The sequence below is a fragment of the Rhodamnia argentea genome, chromosome 11 (genome assembly GCF_020921035.1).
Source record: "Rhodamnia argentea isolate NSW1041297 chromosome 11, ASM2092103v1, whole genome shotgun sequence".
NCBI lineage: Eukaryota > Viridiplantae > Streptophyta > Magnoliopsida > Myrtales > Myrtaceae > Rhodamnia > Rhodamnia argentea.
In genome coordinates this window covers 19,037,231-19,055,731 of record NC_063160.1, presented here as the reverse complement: position 1 = coordinate 19,055,731, position 18,501 = coordinate 19,037,231, and the positions used below count along the sequence as shown (strand labels likewise).

At 40.4% G+C, this 18,501-nt stretch overlaps 1 protein-coding gene across 1 annotated transcript in view; it reads right to left on the bottom strand.

The window, feature by feature from the left end:
• Positions 1-18,278: 18,278 nt before the first annotated feature.
• The window catches only part of LOC115726604 (jacalin-related lectin 20-like), a 99,672-nt gene continuing 99,449 nt past the window's right edge, over positions 18,279-18,501 (bottom strand). Inside the window, exon 7 of the mRNA XM_048272195.1 lies at positions 18,279-18,291. The gene's annotated coding sequence lies outside the window, so the exon portion shown is untranslated. The remainder of the gene's footprint in view (positions 18,292-18,501) is intronic.

Here is an 18,501-nt window from a genome sequence, read left to right as displayed (position 1 = left end):
GTTTGGTGCTCCTGATTCGCGCTATCTCGAGCTGTTGTTCAAGAGCAATTCTTTTGCTGTTTGGCCTCTGATCATGCACGGTTTGGTGTTAATTTTTCAACTTTTCAGTCCCGATCTTGGCAGTTGTTTAGTCCACTGTTCAGTGCTGATTTTTACCGCTGTTTTGCATCCGTTCGACCCTTATTCTAGCTGCAATTTGGTATTGGAATCCCCTGTCGATTAGTGCTGGAATTTGCTGCTGTTCTAGTCTTATTTTGTCACTGTTCTTAGTCCAAAAAGTGTTATTTTTTGGACGATTTCATTAGCTCAGCAGTGCAGATTTTTGCTAGCCGTTTGGGATCAAGTACCACACTTTCGAGCGCAATCTCTCCACTGATTAAGTGCTGTTCGAGCCTTGTCGAAGCCACAAAATCGCCTTTGCCAAAGTCCTTAACGCGTGCGGAATTCTCTAGATCAAGCCAATCATCCGAGCTTGGTGCGCAATTTTCGAGCAAGGTTTGAATTAGGAAATTCCGGTTCGCAAGATAAGGTAAAATTCTACTCTTGGATATCAAAGTTATCTTGTTTAAATTTGTCCAGATTACTTGACATTATCTGTAAGGATTTTTTCTTAAATTGGAAAATTGGAATCTTGAACAAACCTCTTGATATCTATGCTTATCTCATGAATATTTGGCATTGCTGTTCTTTGATTTGAATTTCTAGTTTCAAGGCTTACCTAGAGATTATTCTAGAAATTTTTGGTTGTTTATTTCGAATTTGGAGCATATCTCATGGATATTATGCGTATCTTTGAATTCAAATTGTGGATATTCCGATTGAATTTTAGATATATCCGATGGCCCTTTTTTATCTCATGAATCTAAATCCTGATCATTATATTGAAGAGATTGCCATATCATTTGAAATATTCAGGTTATCTAGAATTCTGATCGGAATCTTTTTTGAAACAATCTCGAGTTCGGCTCAAGGGATAAAGATTAATTGGATAATTATCTAATTTTTTGAAAAATTATCTGAAACTATATTTAAATCTTAAAGATAATTTTCTCAAATTGGATCAAATTTTGGATGAGGAAAGGTGGGTCCCTAATCTCATATTTTCGGCCACCCCTTTGAATTTTCGAAACTTAACATTAATTGGCTCATTTTTATTTTATTTTTGTCGTGCTGTTTGTTTTTGATTTGTTATAAAATTTGCACATCTTTAAACAAACATGCCCATAATATATGCTCCCCAATGTGCCTAGACCCGTCGGAAAAATAAATCACATGCCTTAGCCACGATCTCGTGGAATGAGATGGTGATTTAGTATAGAAATTTGTATTTTGCCCTTCGGCAAAAGGGATGTTGTTTTTCTATACACATAACCGCATACTGGTTCGAATCCTCGAGGATGTAGCGGATAAAATCTCGCTCTAGCCCAGATCTTTGGGAATGAGAGGATTTTCAAAAAAATCGAAAATTAAAGGTATATTATGGGCATTTTTGTTTATTTTTGTTCAGATTTTTTATTGCTTTTGAATGTTTTCTTTTATTACCGAAAATACCAAAAAATCATCCTCCGAGCGCTTAATATATGGTCTTCATGTCACATTTTTTCAATTAATCATCAAATTCACATCGATCAATCGGAAAGGCTTTTTCATGAAATTGGTACCGAAAGGGCGTTAATTTTTCAATTAGCGTAACCAAGTCTCCGGACTCATTCTCTTTGGTTCGTAGAGATAAAATAGTTCTCCCGCTATTTTATATAGGTTTCTAATCAACCTACCGTAAATGATTAGTGGCGACTCCGACTAAATATTTTCTCATGAATAAACTTAAGTTGCGATTCGGTAGGACTTGGGAGGGTCCGAATTAGGTTAGTTGATTTAATTAACCTGATAATTCGTTAGCCTAAATTTTAGGTCGCGACACAACTCAGCACACTAAAATCACAATGCGATCATCAAAACACAAGTCAGATTCAAGCTTACGATCCTCAACTACTAGCCTGTCACAATTCCATATCCACAATCCTACTTGACAAGTTAAATCGTCTAACTCCAAAAATTCGAACTTAAATTGTCACCATCCGGATCGGCTATTCAAACCAACTGTCGATTGCCATACTATAACCACAATCCATCACATCAATTAGCCAACCACGCTCGTCGATCGACAATCTCTTAATTAACAAACTGACAGCAGTTGCTACTATTCCCCTACTAGTCACAAACACGTTCTACAATATATCACCTAGCATCTAATTTAACCTTTCAAACTGACCATCCGTCCGAGGGTGGTAGGCCATACCAACTATAGCTTCGTTCCCAACGTAGTATGCAGGCTTTTCCGAAACGTGGTAGTGAATTTGGGAACGAAATGACATGTCCCCCTATTTTTTTATTTATGCATTGACTAAATCCGTGCTTGCTATTAATGGTAAAATGATGGAGATAACTTATAATATTTCGCTTTCAAATGATTCTGAATTTCTCGTGGTTCTGTAATTTGACAAATGAGGTTAGCAAAAATTGCAGAAAACAAAGAAGAAAAGAGTCTTCCTAAAACCATATTAGCACCATCCCTGTAGGCTTCCACAAGAGTCTTGCGGCGACTAGTTCTGGGGACAGTGACCGTCGCCAGTACGCACTGTAACGACGAGCACAGGAGACGTCGCTGGTAGAGGTGACAGGTGGCTGACAGTCAATCCCTTGTGCAATAGCAGTATATTCTGGATTTTCATGTAATTAACGGGACAAATTTGACTTATCGAAATACGTCTCCTGGGTTACAGAATGTTAGGATGACCAAACTTCAACCGATTAATTCCACTAGTGAGTGAAAACCATAGAAAGTAACAAATAATAGAAGAGGAGGATGAAGAAGAAACTAAATCATGTATTATAATAGCTACGTCATAACCCTCCTTCAACGTATTTGGATAGTATCCGTTTTGAGCTTAAACTTCTCGGTTGTAACTTACTTGCATTGCTGTGGTGGCTCGCCTGGAGAAGGTTCGTACGTGCCCATCTTGGACCCAAAGATGGCGAAACTTCAAAGAGTTTGAATCTCACAAGCAACATCAAGCGCACATAACTATTCACATTTTAAGTTAATCATGATGCAATGAACATGAAGTAGAGATACGTACTCTCCGGCGTCGTTCCTCAAGTCGACTCCCGAAAAGTGTTTAGTCTCTGTCAAGGCATCCCTCCATTTCTGTGGCTGCCCATCGTCTCTCTCGTTTCCACGCAATCTCTCAAAACCTAGAGCGAATTCGCTTCCGCTCGTCAACTTCGAAATGTCTTCTGGTTTTACATGGAGGAAGATGGGCACAACTAGGTGACCATGGTTTTCATACCTCTTCTTGCACTCCAGAATCTCGACCAGCTCGTTCATGCACTACTTCGAGTCCGCATAGTTCTTGGAGAACATGATGAGGGCAAATCTCGCATGCCAAATCGCTTTGAAAAGCTTGGATTTGATTTCTTCTCCAATGTCTTCTCTCGCGTTGTCTCTGAAGCATCGGATCGAGGCCTGCTTCAAAGCGGAGAAGAGGTGTGACATGAAGTTTCTCCTCAGGTCCTTGCCTCGGAAACTCACGAAGACACCATATTTCCATTGAGGAGGACGGGGAGGAGGAGGAGGAGGAGGAGGAGGAGGAGGAGGAGGAGGAGGTGGTGGTGGTGGTGGTGGAGGAAGAGAAGGGGAAGGAAACATGGTTTCGGATATTGATTCAATGCTCCTATGGTGATTTGTTATGTAGTTAGACACTTCGTTTGAGGGATTATGTATAGGTAAGTTTGATCAAGGCATTGGATAGGGACTTATTTGAGAAGCATCCTATGCAGACTCCGGCGTTGCCATAACTCACAAAATCGGGGTCCTTGATCATTTAATTAGCCACTGAAGTCTAAAATGCAGTTTTGTATGTCAATTTTGTTAAAAAAATTTATCACCAGCAATTGCATTGTCTTCGATTTCTTTTTATTTGGGCATTGAGCTTAAAATCCTTACCCAACTCACCCGTGGTAATCTTAATTAAAGACCACCGAATCTAAATGGCATCAGAAAAAAATTTAGACCATGTTTTCATGTATGAATTGCCCAGTAATGGTGCGCGGATGATAGTGATGATTATCAGAGAAGCCAGCAAGGGCCATGGCGGAGTCGTCGCAGAGGTGGATGAGCTTAATTAGAAGGGAGAGTGAGAAATGAACTTAAGTTTTTCCCGGTTGCGACTAAAGTTATCCATAAGAGTATGATTTCATTGGTTACCATCAATCCTACAAATTGATTGGAGTGATCCTCCCACCACGTGTTAGAATATTTGAATACTAAACTAAATCTTTATATAATAATTTAAACTTTTAAATAGTCGGCAGCAGCCACACAAAATTATACATGACCCCTTATTAATCTTCCTTATCATTTATTTTCACGCTTAATCTTAGGCCAAAATTCAGGATACACTTACTATTTCACATGATGTTGGCAGTAAAAGATAGCCCAACTGCTTTTGATTTTGTCTTCAGCGAAATAAAAATGCAAATAAGTTTCCTATTTGGTTTAAGAAAATATTACACATGTTTCTCTGTGGAAGACAAACACAATAGGAAATGCGATTAGTGAGACACTAAAATTAGCTCTAATTTTTTAGCGATGAACACCAAGGCTTAGTTTGTTTCGCGAAAAATAAGTGATTTAGAAAACATTTTTCTAAAAATGATTACTTATATCACTTGAAATAAATACCCAATGAAAAATATCTTCATTTTCAATAGCAATTTATGTCTAAATAATTTCGTACCGATGAAAGTATTGTTCGTTCGTTCATTTTTATAAGTGATTTAGGTCATCGTTTTTTAGGAAAATATTTTCCAAATTACTCATTTTCCTCCAAACAAACCGAGTCTAGGAAGAAGACAAATTTTCTTTCAAAAGTTTCTCTTCCCAAGGAAATCACGATGATTCTGGTCTAAAGTGAAAGCAGGTTTGTCGTAGAAAGCATGGCTCAAGCTGAGTAGCATGTCAAGTTTTATTGGCCAGGGGAAAAAAACACTTGGAACAAGAATCCTCTTTGCTAGAAGAAAAGAACCCAAATCCAGAAAATGAGAGATGATCCTCAAAATGAGGGAAAATAAAAGTGAAAGTATGCTCCACAATCTCATCTTTTTCTTTCAAACTAAAGTGAAAGGGAAAAAAATGAGACTCCGAGTATATGTTCTAGTCATTTATGCTTTTCTTGCATTATACGCCATAGTTTTATAAAGTTATTATGAAAAATAACTCAAGATGTGTCGCAACCTTCTAAAAAAATAAACGGGTTAAATTCCAGGCTAATGGATTATCAGGTTAATTAATTAACTAACCTAACTCGGACTCTCCCAAGTCCATATCAAATCGCAACTTAAGGTTCAAATAATTAACATGCAATGTGATTTGAATTTGGAGTCGCCACTAATCATTTTCGGTAGGTTGATTAGAAACCTAAATAAAATAGCGGGAGAAAACTATCTTATTTCCGTGAACCGGAGATTTTGAATTCGGGGATTTGGTTACGTCAGATTTCTCTAACGCCCTTTCGGTACCATTTTCATGAAAAATATTTGATTTGGCAATTTTGATGAATTTTACTTGAAATTCAAAGATGCAATTTTTTGGCTTTTTATCTTCTTTTTTATGAGAATGTAAAACATTGAACTTTGTGCGATATACACCATGGATGATTTAGAAAGAAAGAAAACGCAGCCAAGCACGAGTATTTACAGAAATAAATTAACATGTAATAATGCTAAAATTTGGAGCACGTGGCATGTCTAAAATAAACAAACAAATGTTCAAACCAAACGATTACATTTTTGTAGATCGAGATGGAAAGGATTACCTTCTATTACACAAAATCTTACTCACATACACGTTATAGTTCCCTTCAAGATCTCGGAGCCGGAAGAACGCGGCTGACGTCGAAAATGGCAAGTAATGGCGTTGTTGGGTTGCGAGGGGCGAAATATGTGTCGGGACTCGTCGAAGATGATACTCGACTAAAACTCTTTTCTTCACTCTCGAATTTTCTCTTCCGATTTTTCTCAAGAACTCTCTTTTCCCTCTCTAAAAATTTCTCTCAAAAACTCTCTCAAAACTCTCTCAATTCTCTTCCACTCCCCCCCTAAGAGCTCTCTACATTCTCTATCACCAAAATTCTCCTCCTCAATTCTCAAGAACTCTCCCTCTTTTATAGCCAAATTTCTCCACCCTTCATTCTTCATCTTCATTTCTTCACCTTCCATTTTCATCTTCCCTTCTTCATCTTCATTTCTTCACCTTCCATTTTCATCTTCCCTTCATCACCTTCCCTTCATCATCTTCCCTTCTTCATCTTCCCTTCTTCATCTTCTTTTGGTATTTGCAATACAGGTCCACCGAAGTTCCAAGTATTTGCAATGCAGTCCCCGAAATTTTAAGTATTTGCAATACAGTCCCTGAAGTTTCAAATCTTCTCGGTGTATTTTTCCATCCCGTGCCTAGTCTAGACGCATGCTAAATTAAGTGTTCTGCTTGCCCAATTATATGCCAATGCAATGTACGCTAAAAATAAATATGTGAGATGATTTTTATTTAGAACTAAAATTAGTTCTAATTTTTATGCAAAAAATAGATTAGTCAAAATTTAGGCGTCAACAGCTGCCCCTCTTTGAGTGGAAGCTCGTAGAGGTTCCGCTCAAAGACAAAATTGAATCCTAAATTTTGACAGTGCAAATTATGGATGAACTTTTTGGCGGGAGTTTTAATCCCATTTTTATGAAGTGATGCATGATATGCAAGACTGTAAATAACATGTGCTAAAACTTCTCCTCCTCTTTTTTGTTAAAGAAACCTGCACATGGATCGCATACGAGAATACATGTTTTATCAAATACCTCGTAAGCTGATGGTTCTCTTAATTTCCAAGCTTCTTTTGCGGATGCAAGGATTTTAAGGTATTTGGCCTATCTGTTATCAGAGACTTCTCCCTAATGCAAGACAGCGCAAGATATGTGTGTCGTTTGAGATCACAAGAGCTACATCGTTGTGAGTCGAAAGAAGTGAAATCAAGTTCACAAGAGCTACGTCGTTGTGAGTTGATTAAATGTCGAAATCGCCAGTGCATATGTCTTCACGATTCGATAAAGGGGAACCAAAATTATAAGAGCTACGTCGTTATGATTTGGTTTGGATCAAAATCATGGGTGCTTATGTCTTCATGATTTGATAAAGGAGCCGAAAATCATAAGAGCTATGTCATTATGAGCCGACTAAAGGTCAAGATCACCGGTGCATACGTCTTCGTGATTCGAGACCGAAATCATAAGAGCTACGTCGTTATGATTTGATAAGATGTCAAGATCGCCAGTGCATATGTCTTCACGACCTGACGGAAGAGGCATATTGCCCGAATTGAACAATATTTGATAGGAGCACCATCGAATGGAATCGATAAGTACAAAAGGGGCATGATGCCCGAATTGAACAACTATCATCAGAAGAGTTGTTAATTTGAAAAGGGGTTCAGAAAACTTACTTGGGTTCTCCAAACGATTAATCAAGGAACGAAATAGATTGCTGTATCGTACCTGGTAGGCATTTGCCAACAAAACTTGCTCATTCAATAATCCTTGGATGAATTTCGAGACCTTGGGAGGGAACTCGAACATCGGGAATGTATTACCTATCATAGAATGTCAGAGGTAACACACATAAACATATTCAACAATGAGTATAACGCAATCACTCATACTATGGTTCATGCATAACCATTCTGTCAAGTTTGCATTACCAATTTTGTCCAGGGAGGTTCTCACATTACGAATACCTCGAATGTAAGCTGAATGGGGGGACTTCACTCCAAAAGGGCTTTCTCTCACTCTCGAGAAAAGCTATTTATCCCGTCTGCAGGATTCAAGAGAAATTACTCAATCTTTCCATCATCGCATTCGATAAGGATCCAAGTAATCTCGCAATTGATACGACCGAGCCGATCTGGAGGTCTTGATTAGGACCGTAATGAGAGCTAGGTCAAAGGTTTACAAAGGGGACTCTAGTTGAGTCAAGGCTGCTGAAATGAATTTCTTCATCATCCGCTCCAGATTTAGAAGTCAAGAGCCCCGCAAAAATGAGAGAGAAATAATCTTGCTCGAACTTCTTCGAGTGATGCTTAAAATCATTTAACTCTACGTTAACTCAAGTGCCCTAATCGGAAGAGACTTTGGAGGGTTATAACGTAGGCTAAGATTGGGGACCGAGTAACGAAAAGGCTCGTTTTGGCTCAGAAATTAAATGAGAAGGGGCTTAACGTTGGTGATCATCGCCGACTAGTCACCGATCTTGGTCTTCCGGAAATGTCTTCAGAAAGAATACCACCATTGAATGAGGGATGGTAGTTTTCTACTGAAAATTGCACTTTGCAAACCGATTTCTTGGGGAGTCTTCTTCACAACAAGTGTCTGTCAAGGATTTACAAGAGACACAATGCAAACATGTACATGGAATTTACAACTTAACATGCAAAAATGTACATTCAAAATTCAGAAGTACTTTACAAATGAATGTGCATTGGCCTTACTTTTGGTAGGCACTTTGCTTTTCCTATGCTTGAAATTTTCATATGAGATCAGCCTTTGCTTTTCTTACTCTCGACTCTCATTTTTCTTTTTTTTTTCTTCTTTTTTTCGAGAAGAGATTTCTTTTCCTTTTTCTTTGAGAGCTCTTCGACATCTCTTTATTTTGCTTTTTTTTTTGTTTTTTTTTGTTTATTTATTTATTTTTTTTTTCGAGAGCGGGCCCTTCTCCCTTAAGCTGAGTTTGTCTCTCCTTTTTTTTACAATCCCATGATTTTGAACCAGGAATTACAACAAGCATAAACATTTACAAAGAAAAATTATGTAAACATAAAAAAATCTAGCATACAAGAAATGAGTCCATTCGGGAATGCTCTGTTGACCCAACCATCTCCAATTCTAATCCTTGGGAAAATGCTATCTTCGTCTTTGGGATGAGCAAATGATCACCAACAGGGGTTTAAGAAATGAATTTGCGGGCTCAAGTGGGCTATGCAAAGAATGAAGTGTATAGGATAGAGAAATGAATGCTCTTCATCATCCTAAGACACTTGAATTAAAATTCGAGTATAAATGCAAAGAAACACTCGAAGATTAATGTTAGTCCGAGCAAGAAAATTTCTAACCATTTACCTCGTGTTGCTGCTAAAATTAACCCGTCTGGACCCCGATGTGGGGTGGTTCTTGACAGGGGTAAAGAAATGAAACCACCGCTCAAAAGGGGGTAATCAATGGATCACCCGTAGTGTTTGGGATAGAGAACTGAATGCCTCTGTCATTTCGGCTATCGTACCTTTTGCGAGAAAACCTTTTACCTTGTGAAATGCGGAACTTAGCCACCGTTCAACTCTCTTGAAAAAATGGGACGTGTTTGGGAAAGGATTGCCTTTCATCATCCTGCCCTGCCCCATTCCATACATTCGATGTATCTTATGTAGTTCATGTTCCTTATTCAAAGTTGGTAAATTAAACATGAGGAACAGTCATGCACAAACTATGCAATGTATGAGTGTTTTTGAGCATATAAAATGCAGCAACTTTTTATCTTGGTGGACAGAATTCGCAAGCACATAAGAAACTTCTTTGGGGCGTGGATTGGGAGTTGCCCTCGCTCATGCAAATGAGTTGCAAAACTTCATTATCCGGTTCGAGACATGAGATTGTCAAAGGCTCTAGAATTTCTTATTTCATTAATTTTTCAGGGAGAATGGATACTTCCCTATCTGGAAAGGCGGTGACCCCTGTAAAAATCAAAAGGGAAAGCATCAATGTACGTTCTCATGTTCTAAACGAGTTGAAACGATACCGCTTTACCCTTGTACGAATTTCTTGTGAACTTTGAATTGAAAGGATCAACTCATCTTGATCGGATTGTATGTCCGGGATGTTATTTCTCCGGTTTTGTAACCATCCGGGCTGAGCTTCAATCGGCATTGAACTGCGAAGCAAAAAGGTTTTGATTAATCTTTGTACATTGATGCCAAATCCCGGGATCGAACCCGGGATGCCTCGGACCACCGTCATTCCCCCAACCACTAGGCCGTGGTGATGTTGGCGTCCATGGTTGGTTTGCTTTTTGCTATATTGTTCTCAAAACAGTTGGCAATCCCCTGTCGAGAATAAAATAAGCATAATTTAGAGTTTGAAATGACCGAGAGCCAATTGGGACGATACGGAGTTACCCATCTTTGAGCCCGCTTGGCCTTTTACTCGTATTCTCCCAAGTAAGGCTATTCGGAATCTCTCTTTACGGGTGTTCAGAGGCGTCGTCCACAAATTGATTTGCTACAGGCTTAGCTTAACAAGGAACTTACGCATTTGATAAGAGAGGAGAAACTTCGCCCTTCAACTCTAGGCGAATTCTAGACAGCTAGAAAGTAAAAAATATCCCACGCAGGGGAACTATACATGAAATTAAAGGAATATTCACGCAAGACTGGTTCCACCTCTTTTGCTAGCCATTCCAATGATCGATCGATTTTGTCTTGGATCATACACCAACGATCGTTGTTTGAGGATCCATAATCACTTGCTTCGGATCACAACTCGGGAGGTCCTTCAGCTCCGAACCGGCTAATCAAAGTGGTGAGCTCATCATCAAAGTAATCTTCTGATTGATACTCGAATTGGGTAGTGTTACTTGCTAACACTAGCGACGGATTTCCCATTTTGTTTTCACCGTGAGCAGTCTGACTCCTTGAGCTTGAGCTTCCGCCGTTGCTCGGAAACTTGTAGGGATGATTAACCGGGCTGCTGCTAGAACCACCAGCGGAAGGTTGGTATAGCCTGTATTCTTGATTGGAAAGTGGCCGGGTACCTTTTGCTCGGTAGGTTTTCCCGGTATTGATCTTCCAATCAACTTTGGTCCGGTCGCCTTGATTCCAAGCCGCATCGTGCTTCCTCGCCTTACCTCTAAACCTTTGAAGGTGATTCGTGACACTTTGCATGGTGAGTCCGTCTATATTCATTATTTTGAGTATGGCCATTGGCCGTGCTGAATTGATTCCCAACTGTCGAACCGCCTCAATGAATATAGAATGAAGCTCGGTGGACCAAAGGGGCCTTTTCTTTTCGACGAAATCGTCGTCGTCGCCTTGGCCATAGTTTTTTTGTTCGAGTAATTGCTTCCTTACAGCATGCTGCCAAATGTTTTGGAGCACTCGAACGCAGACCGGCTTTTCTAGGATGTATCGAGCACCATGCGATATGGCCCTCGTTATGAACTGCTGATCATCACTTGCTGATGCTACAATGACCTGTATATTCAACTCAGAATCAATGATCTTTAAGAGATCGAGACCGTCCATGTCGATCCCTACCATGGCCGTGACGACGATGTCAAAATCATATTTGTACTGCCTCAGCACTTGTAAGGCTTCTGTTGCTTTCGCATAAGCTGAAACCTTGTACATGCACTTTTTCAGCATAGCAACGAGGATTGAGAGGGAAACGGGGTTGCCATCAATGGCCATGACTTGCGGATCCTCGGGATAGGAAGCTTTCCATATTTCCGCCTGGAATGAACGTGTACTTCTTCTAAAACCTTCCATATGTAGACCAAAATTGGTATTTCGACCAGAGACCGAGCTTTAGATGTTCTCGGACTTGCAAAACAATTTGCCCGAAAATCACAAAAGCGATGGTGGCCTTTCGTGACGAGTTATGGAGGTCATTAGGTGCATGGAGACTTCAAGTTTTTTATAAACTTTTTTCTAATCTGTTAGTCTCGCATATAAGTTCTCGCTTTCCCTACGAAAGAGGACAGCTTTTTCTCTCCTTTCCACTCTTGGTGCCTTGGATCCATTTCGTAATAACTCTTATCTCTCACTCAATCTGTCATCTTTTTTCTTTTCCGATATGGAGGAGCCCTCAAATCTTTTCGCTTTCTCTACGAACGAGGCGATTATTTCCCTCCTCAAATCTTTTCGCTTCTACCTGTGTGAAGGCTTTTAATGCTTTTCCTTTCGGCGTTCGGTCAAATCTGACAAGGAATTCACGCATTTAAGCATGATAACATTCGCGAATAGTACTGTTCTTTGCCCCTTGATTAACTCTAGGCGTAAAAAGAAGAATATCTCACATGGGGACTTTGTAACAAACAGTACATTCATTCACGCATGTCTCTACTCTTCTTGAGGATTCGTAAGGGCTGGCTAGTAATGCTCAAAAGAGCGACATTTTGAGAGCCCATAATAAAAAACTCAAGCTTCATGTAGGCTCCAGATTCGGAGTTTCATCATCGTTGAATTGGCCGACTGTGATAAGCTCGTTATCAAGTAAACTCCCATCGTAGTGATGCATGTCCCCCCCGTCGAAGGGGTTTGTCTCCGTAAGATCGATTTTCTGGGATGAATCCCCAACAAAATCTGATTGTGCCAGCAATTGCTCTGAGGGTGAGGTGATAAATGAGCATTTTCAACGCTCAAATGTGGCTCATCGAGGAACATTTCACCAAGGGCGATGAGACCGCTACGATCAAGGCAAGCGGCGGTGTTAAGAGCATCTCTATACCTCTTGTTCTCTGCTCGAAGTTTTTCATTTTCCTCCTTTAGAAACGCGAGTTCATGACTTTTATGTTGATCCTTCAATTGGGTTTTCAATTGGGCCCGCTTGTTTTGAAACCAAAACTTGACCTTCAAGGGTTCCATTCCTAGCTTCCGGCTCAATTCATTTCTTTGTTTCTTGTCAAGGTAAGGGCACTCCTCGAAGGAAGCTTCGAGCTCTCTTATTTGCCTCCAAGCGTGGTGCTGTTTTCTTTTACGGGGTTGACTACGGCTACCGTTGCTGTTGTTGTTGCTGTAGAGATCTTGAACTTCATCGCCAAGGGGATTGGGTTTTACGGCTTCAAGACTGGATTCGGTCTCGAAATCTTTAATGCCTCTCAGCAGTTCACTCTCGGAGATGTCTAAGTCGGTCGCCTCCAATAAGTGCTGGTAGCCTCTAAACATGTTGGATTGAAATACCTCTTACTGCCTTTTGTTCACTCTACTCTCCGCTGTATGCTTACTCTCTCCAAATTCTTTTGAGTAAACATGTATGTTCCAGAGCCTCCCTTTTAACGTGGATGAAAACCACCAAGCCGGTGCTTCTCCCAAGATTTCGTGTTTCCCGCTCTGTCTTCTTCATTTCCTTCTGATATGGTGGGACCCTCAAATCTTTTCTGCAGTATGCTTGTCCCTCTTTTAATATGGCAGAACCTTTAAGTTATTTCGTAACTTTTTCGAATTCGTGAGCCTCGAGATGGTAGATCCGTGATTCACGGACGAAACGTCTGTAGTTTTACCCGGATAATTAACTCGGCCCCCACAATAATTATTGCTATGACTTTTCCTGCCCTTTAAATTAGGATTTAACGCCGAGACGATCATCGCTTTCATATCTTCATCTCCAACCTTCTAAGCACTCTTTCGCATCCATTCTTTTTCAGTTGCTTCAACAACAATGGCCTCTCTCCCCGCACACGTCTTCTCACCTGAAGTTTTGGCCAAATGGGAGAAACTTTATAATCTCATAGGCCAGGGCTACTCTTATATAGCCAACCATCCGGAGGTCGAAACTGAAATTCGTCTTATGTTTAGGGATATTGACACTGCTTCTATTCAAGGTACAAAGTTAGAAGAAGAATATAGGATCTTCCCTACCCTCTTCACTAACTTCCCGGAGGCTTACCATCTTGCTCATCAAGATGTTACCTTGGCTCATCTTGTGAGAGCTCGCTATCGGGATCGGTCGGACAACTTGATGTTGGCCGGTCTTGTAGCCGACAATTATAAGAAAGCCCTTGACTACGGTAATGATCAAGTCTCACCGCTGATTCGTGAGAGGGGGAACTTGGTGGAACGTTTGGCCATGTCCCAGACCATCTTTGAGCGCGATCCGCTCAATATTGTTTTGAAATTCCAATGCACATGGCTGGAAGAAAGGCTGGACGATCCGACCCTGGATATAGCCCGCGGGAGAATGCTGATCCATGACTTGAAATTTGCTGTCGAGTATCACGAGGACAAGGTAGCCAAGCTTAAAGAGAAATGTGAGCTCCTCCTCTTTAAGCTGGCGGATCTCGATTCTCGGAGCGATCAGTGTAGGCGGAGTATCAACCGTATGGAGAGTCGGTTGAACTCTTTTGTGATGCTCATTAGGGCTCGGTTTGGCTTTACGTTCCCACCCCGATTATCTGTTTGTAAGGTTTCCCGCTGAATGAAATAAATGCAAGTTTTTGCTCATTTGCGTTTTGCTTTCGCATTCTTCTTTCTTCCATATGCTGACAGATTTTATCTTGGTCGTCATATTTTTTTGCAAGATAAACCCTTTACTTTGTGGATATGTAAACTCACGCTCCTTATGGTCAATTCAATTGGGCCGGAGAAACCCCCATTTGAAACAATCTCTCAGCAAACGAATGCCCGAATGTGAACAACTCGTGAATGTGTCTTAATATTATAACTCGATTATGAAAACATGAGAGTAAATCAAGTATAATATTTTTTACAAAGCATCAGAACCGATTGGGTTGGTAAGGACACGACCATCCATCTCGGCCATAATCAAAGCACCACCAGGGAGCACCTTCTTTACTATATATGGACCATCATAGTTTGGAGCGAATTTCCCTTCCGGGAGTGGGACTATTGGCAATAATTTTCTCAAGACCAGGTCATTGATCCGAAAATATCGAGGTCGAACTTTTTTGTTGAATGAATTAGCAACCCTCTGCTGATAACACCGGCCATGACATATAACCTTAAGTCTCTTTTCATCGATCGGATTCAATTGGCTCGCCCTCTGCTGGATCCATTCAGCTTCCGTCAAGATAGCTTGAGACAAGATACGTAAGGAAGGAATTTCCACTTCAACCGGTAGAACAGCCTCCATTCCATATACAAGAGAATACGGGGTTGCCTCCGTAGATGTCCGGATCGAGGTCCGATACGCCATAAGTGCAAATGGCAACCTCTCATGCCAATCGCGATAATTTTCAGCCGTCTTTGCTAAGATTTTCTTAATGTTCTTATTGGCGGCTTCTACTGCTCCATTCATCCGAGGACGATATGGGGAAGAGTTCGGATGCTTGATCTTGATTTCCTTGAACAATTCGTCCATTAGTTTGTTGTTCAAGTTTGAGCCATTGTCGGTGATTATGGCTTCAGGTGAACCATATCGAGCGATGATATCTCGACGGATAAATTTCACGATATTTCGTGCCGTGACCGCTAAATAAGATGCGGCTTCGATCCATTTAGAGAAATAGTCAATTGCTACCATGATGAATCGATGCCCATTGGATGCTTTAGGATTGATAGGGCCGATAACATCAATGCCCCACATAGAAAACGGCCATGGTTCAGATAACCGATGCAACTCGTTCGGAGGGACATTAATCTTGTCATCATGAATCTAACATTTGTGACAACTCCGGACATGCTGAACCGGGTTGGAAGTCCCATCATACTTCTCGGCATCTTGAACTTCTCCGGCACCGTGACCTTTGAAAAGATAGATAGGTCAATCCGGGGTATGTTGTGAGTCCCCTCAACCTCTCGGATCCTCTGTTCCATTTGGGCCAACAGCTTGGCCGCATCACCATTCAATTCGGGGGTCACGGGGTTGGCTTGAGGGATTGGGACTACGGGTGGCGTGCTCGAGTTTATGCCTGTGATGATCACATCTTCTAGCGGCATTATCCGATAGGGAGCAGCTTCCAGGGCTTTACCGGAGTTATCCGCAGGAGGAATTTGAGCATGAATGATTAGCGGCGGGCTGGAGGTGGATGATTGCAGTTTGGTGGTGAAGGCGGCCATCATTTCCTCCATCTTTCGGGACATCATCCCTTTAAAGCGTTCGGTCAATGAGTTAAGTTTCTCGTCCAGGGCAGCACCGATAATGGCGTTAATGTCGGCCATCCTCTTTGCGACCGATCGAGTAATATGTGAAGGATCCGTCATAAATTACCTGTACACAGTAACAAACCCAAAATTAGTACAGGGAGCAAGAATAGCGAGCCGGCCCATGGCATCCCTCTAGACTCAAATGAACAAAGTGATTATGACCAAAGGATTGAAACATGTAATTTTCAGTTTGTCCGCTTTTACGAAAAAATTCGTATTAATTCGTACGTTGATCAAAACATGTCCAAATTTTACGAGCTTGTAGTTGAGAAGATGATGAACAACTTTTATGTTGGCCAATCGGACTAGAAATGCGCGGATCAAATCAGTTTAATGTGTCTTTCCAAAAAAATCATGTTCAGAAAACTGTTATAACCGCATGTTGTTGAAAAAAACGAAGGGCCATCTTAAATTATGAATTTAATTCTGAAATTTTGTAAAATATTAGTTGAAATATAGGTCTACAACTTTCATGTTTGGCACTTACTCAAAGCTCGATCGTAGAATTTAGTAAAAATCGCACAACAGGAATAAGCCAAATCAGAATTGAGGACAACTGATGAAATTGTAAAAGCTACGGAAGCAAAGTGCGAAATTGGAAATAAGACAATGAAACTTCTAAACAATCAACCTAAACCATGGACCGGCCCAAAATAAAAATGAGATAACAGGGTACAAGAGACAAGAAATTACCTCTCATACGAAGAAAATATCAATCACAAAGACATGCGCATGAATTGTGAGTCTAAATCTTATTCTATCTATCCAAAAGGCTTTTGCAAAGTGAAATGATGAACGAAATGACATGTCGCAGCCTCGCGCACAATCATCATGACTAGTCGCAACCTCGCGTACAATAGTCATGACTAGTCGGGTCCAATCACTTCGGTTTGGTTCGGTCGACAAGAGCAATTCTCATGCATCGTAGCCTCACGTGTATGAGAACGACCCTTGAGCCATTTTTTGGAAAAATTTTCGGGATCCGGATAGAATAACCTTTAGCGAAACCTTACCACCAAGGTTAAAGAACCATCTAAATACCATCTTAAAACTATTAGTGTGACCCAGGTCCGGTCACGGGTTATGTGCAGTGTAGTGCAAATACGATAAATCATGCACAACAATTAAAGGCAAACACCGCTTCAATGATTCAAAAGTTAAATCACAATTCCAATTCACCAAGCCCGCAAAACAAGGGGTTAGCCGATCACTCCTCCCCTTATAACTCCCAATCTACAAAAATATTTAACACCTAAGAATGAGAATTCAACCAAAGTTTACCAAATCAAGTGATTTCTTTTTCATGAAATTATCTGGCCTAAGTCCTCTTTGGGTCCCCGGTGGAGTCGCCAAGCTGTCGCGACCTTCTAAAAAAATAAACGGGTTAAATTCCAGGCTAATGGATTATCGGGTTAATTAATTAACTAACCTAACTCGGACTCTCCCAAGTCCATACCAAATCGCAACTTAAGGTTCAAATAATTAACATGCAATGTGATTTGAATTTGGAGTCGCCACTAATTATTTTCGGTAGGTTGATTAGAAACCTAAATAAAATAGCGGGAGAAAACTATCTTATTTCCGCGAACCAGAGATTTTGAATTCGGGGATTTGGTTACGTCAGATTTCTCTAACGCCCTTTCGGTACCATTTTCATGAAAAATATTTGATTTGGCAATTTTGATGAATTTTACTTGAAATTCAAAGATGCAATTTTTTGGCTTTTTATCTTCTTTTTTATGAGAATGTAAAATATTGAACTTTGTGCGATATACACCATGGATGATTTAGAAAGAAAGAAAACGCAGCCAAGCACGAGTATTTACAGAAATAAATTAACATGTAATAATGCTAAAATTTGGAGCACGTGGCATGTCTAAAATAAACAAACAAATGTTCAAACCAAACGATTACATTTTTGTAGATCGAGATGGAAAGGATTACCTTCTATTACACAAAATCTTACTCACATACACGTTATAGTTCCCTTCAAGATCTCGGAGCTGGAAGAACGCGGGCGACGTCGAAAATGGCAAGTAATGGCGTTGTTGGGTTGCGAGGGGCGAAATATGTGTCGGGACTCGTCGAAGATGATACTCGACTAAAACTCTTTTCTTCACTCTCGAATTTTCTCTTCCGATTTTTCTCAAGAACTCTCTTTTCCCTCTCTAAAAATTTCTCTCAAAAACTCTCTCAAAACTCTCTCAATTCTCTTCCACTCCCCCCCTAAGAGCTCTCTACATTCTCTATCACCAAAATTCTCCTTCTCAATTCTCAAGAACTCTCCCTCTTTTATAGCCAAATTTCTCCACCCTTCATTCTTCATCTTCATTTCTTCACCTTCCATTTTCATCTTCCCTTCTTCATCTTCATTTCTTCACCTTCCATTTTCATCTTCCCTTCATCACCTTCCCTTCTTCATCTTCCCTTCTTCATCTTCTTTTGGTATTTGCAATACAGTCCCCGAAGTTCCAAGTATTTGCAATGCAGTCCCTGAAATTTTAAGTATTTGCAATACAGTCCCCGAAGT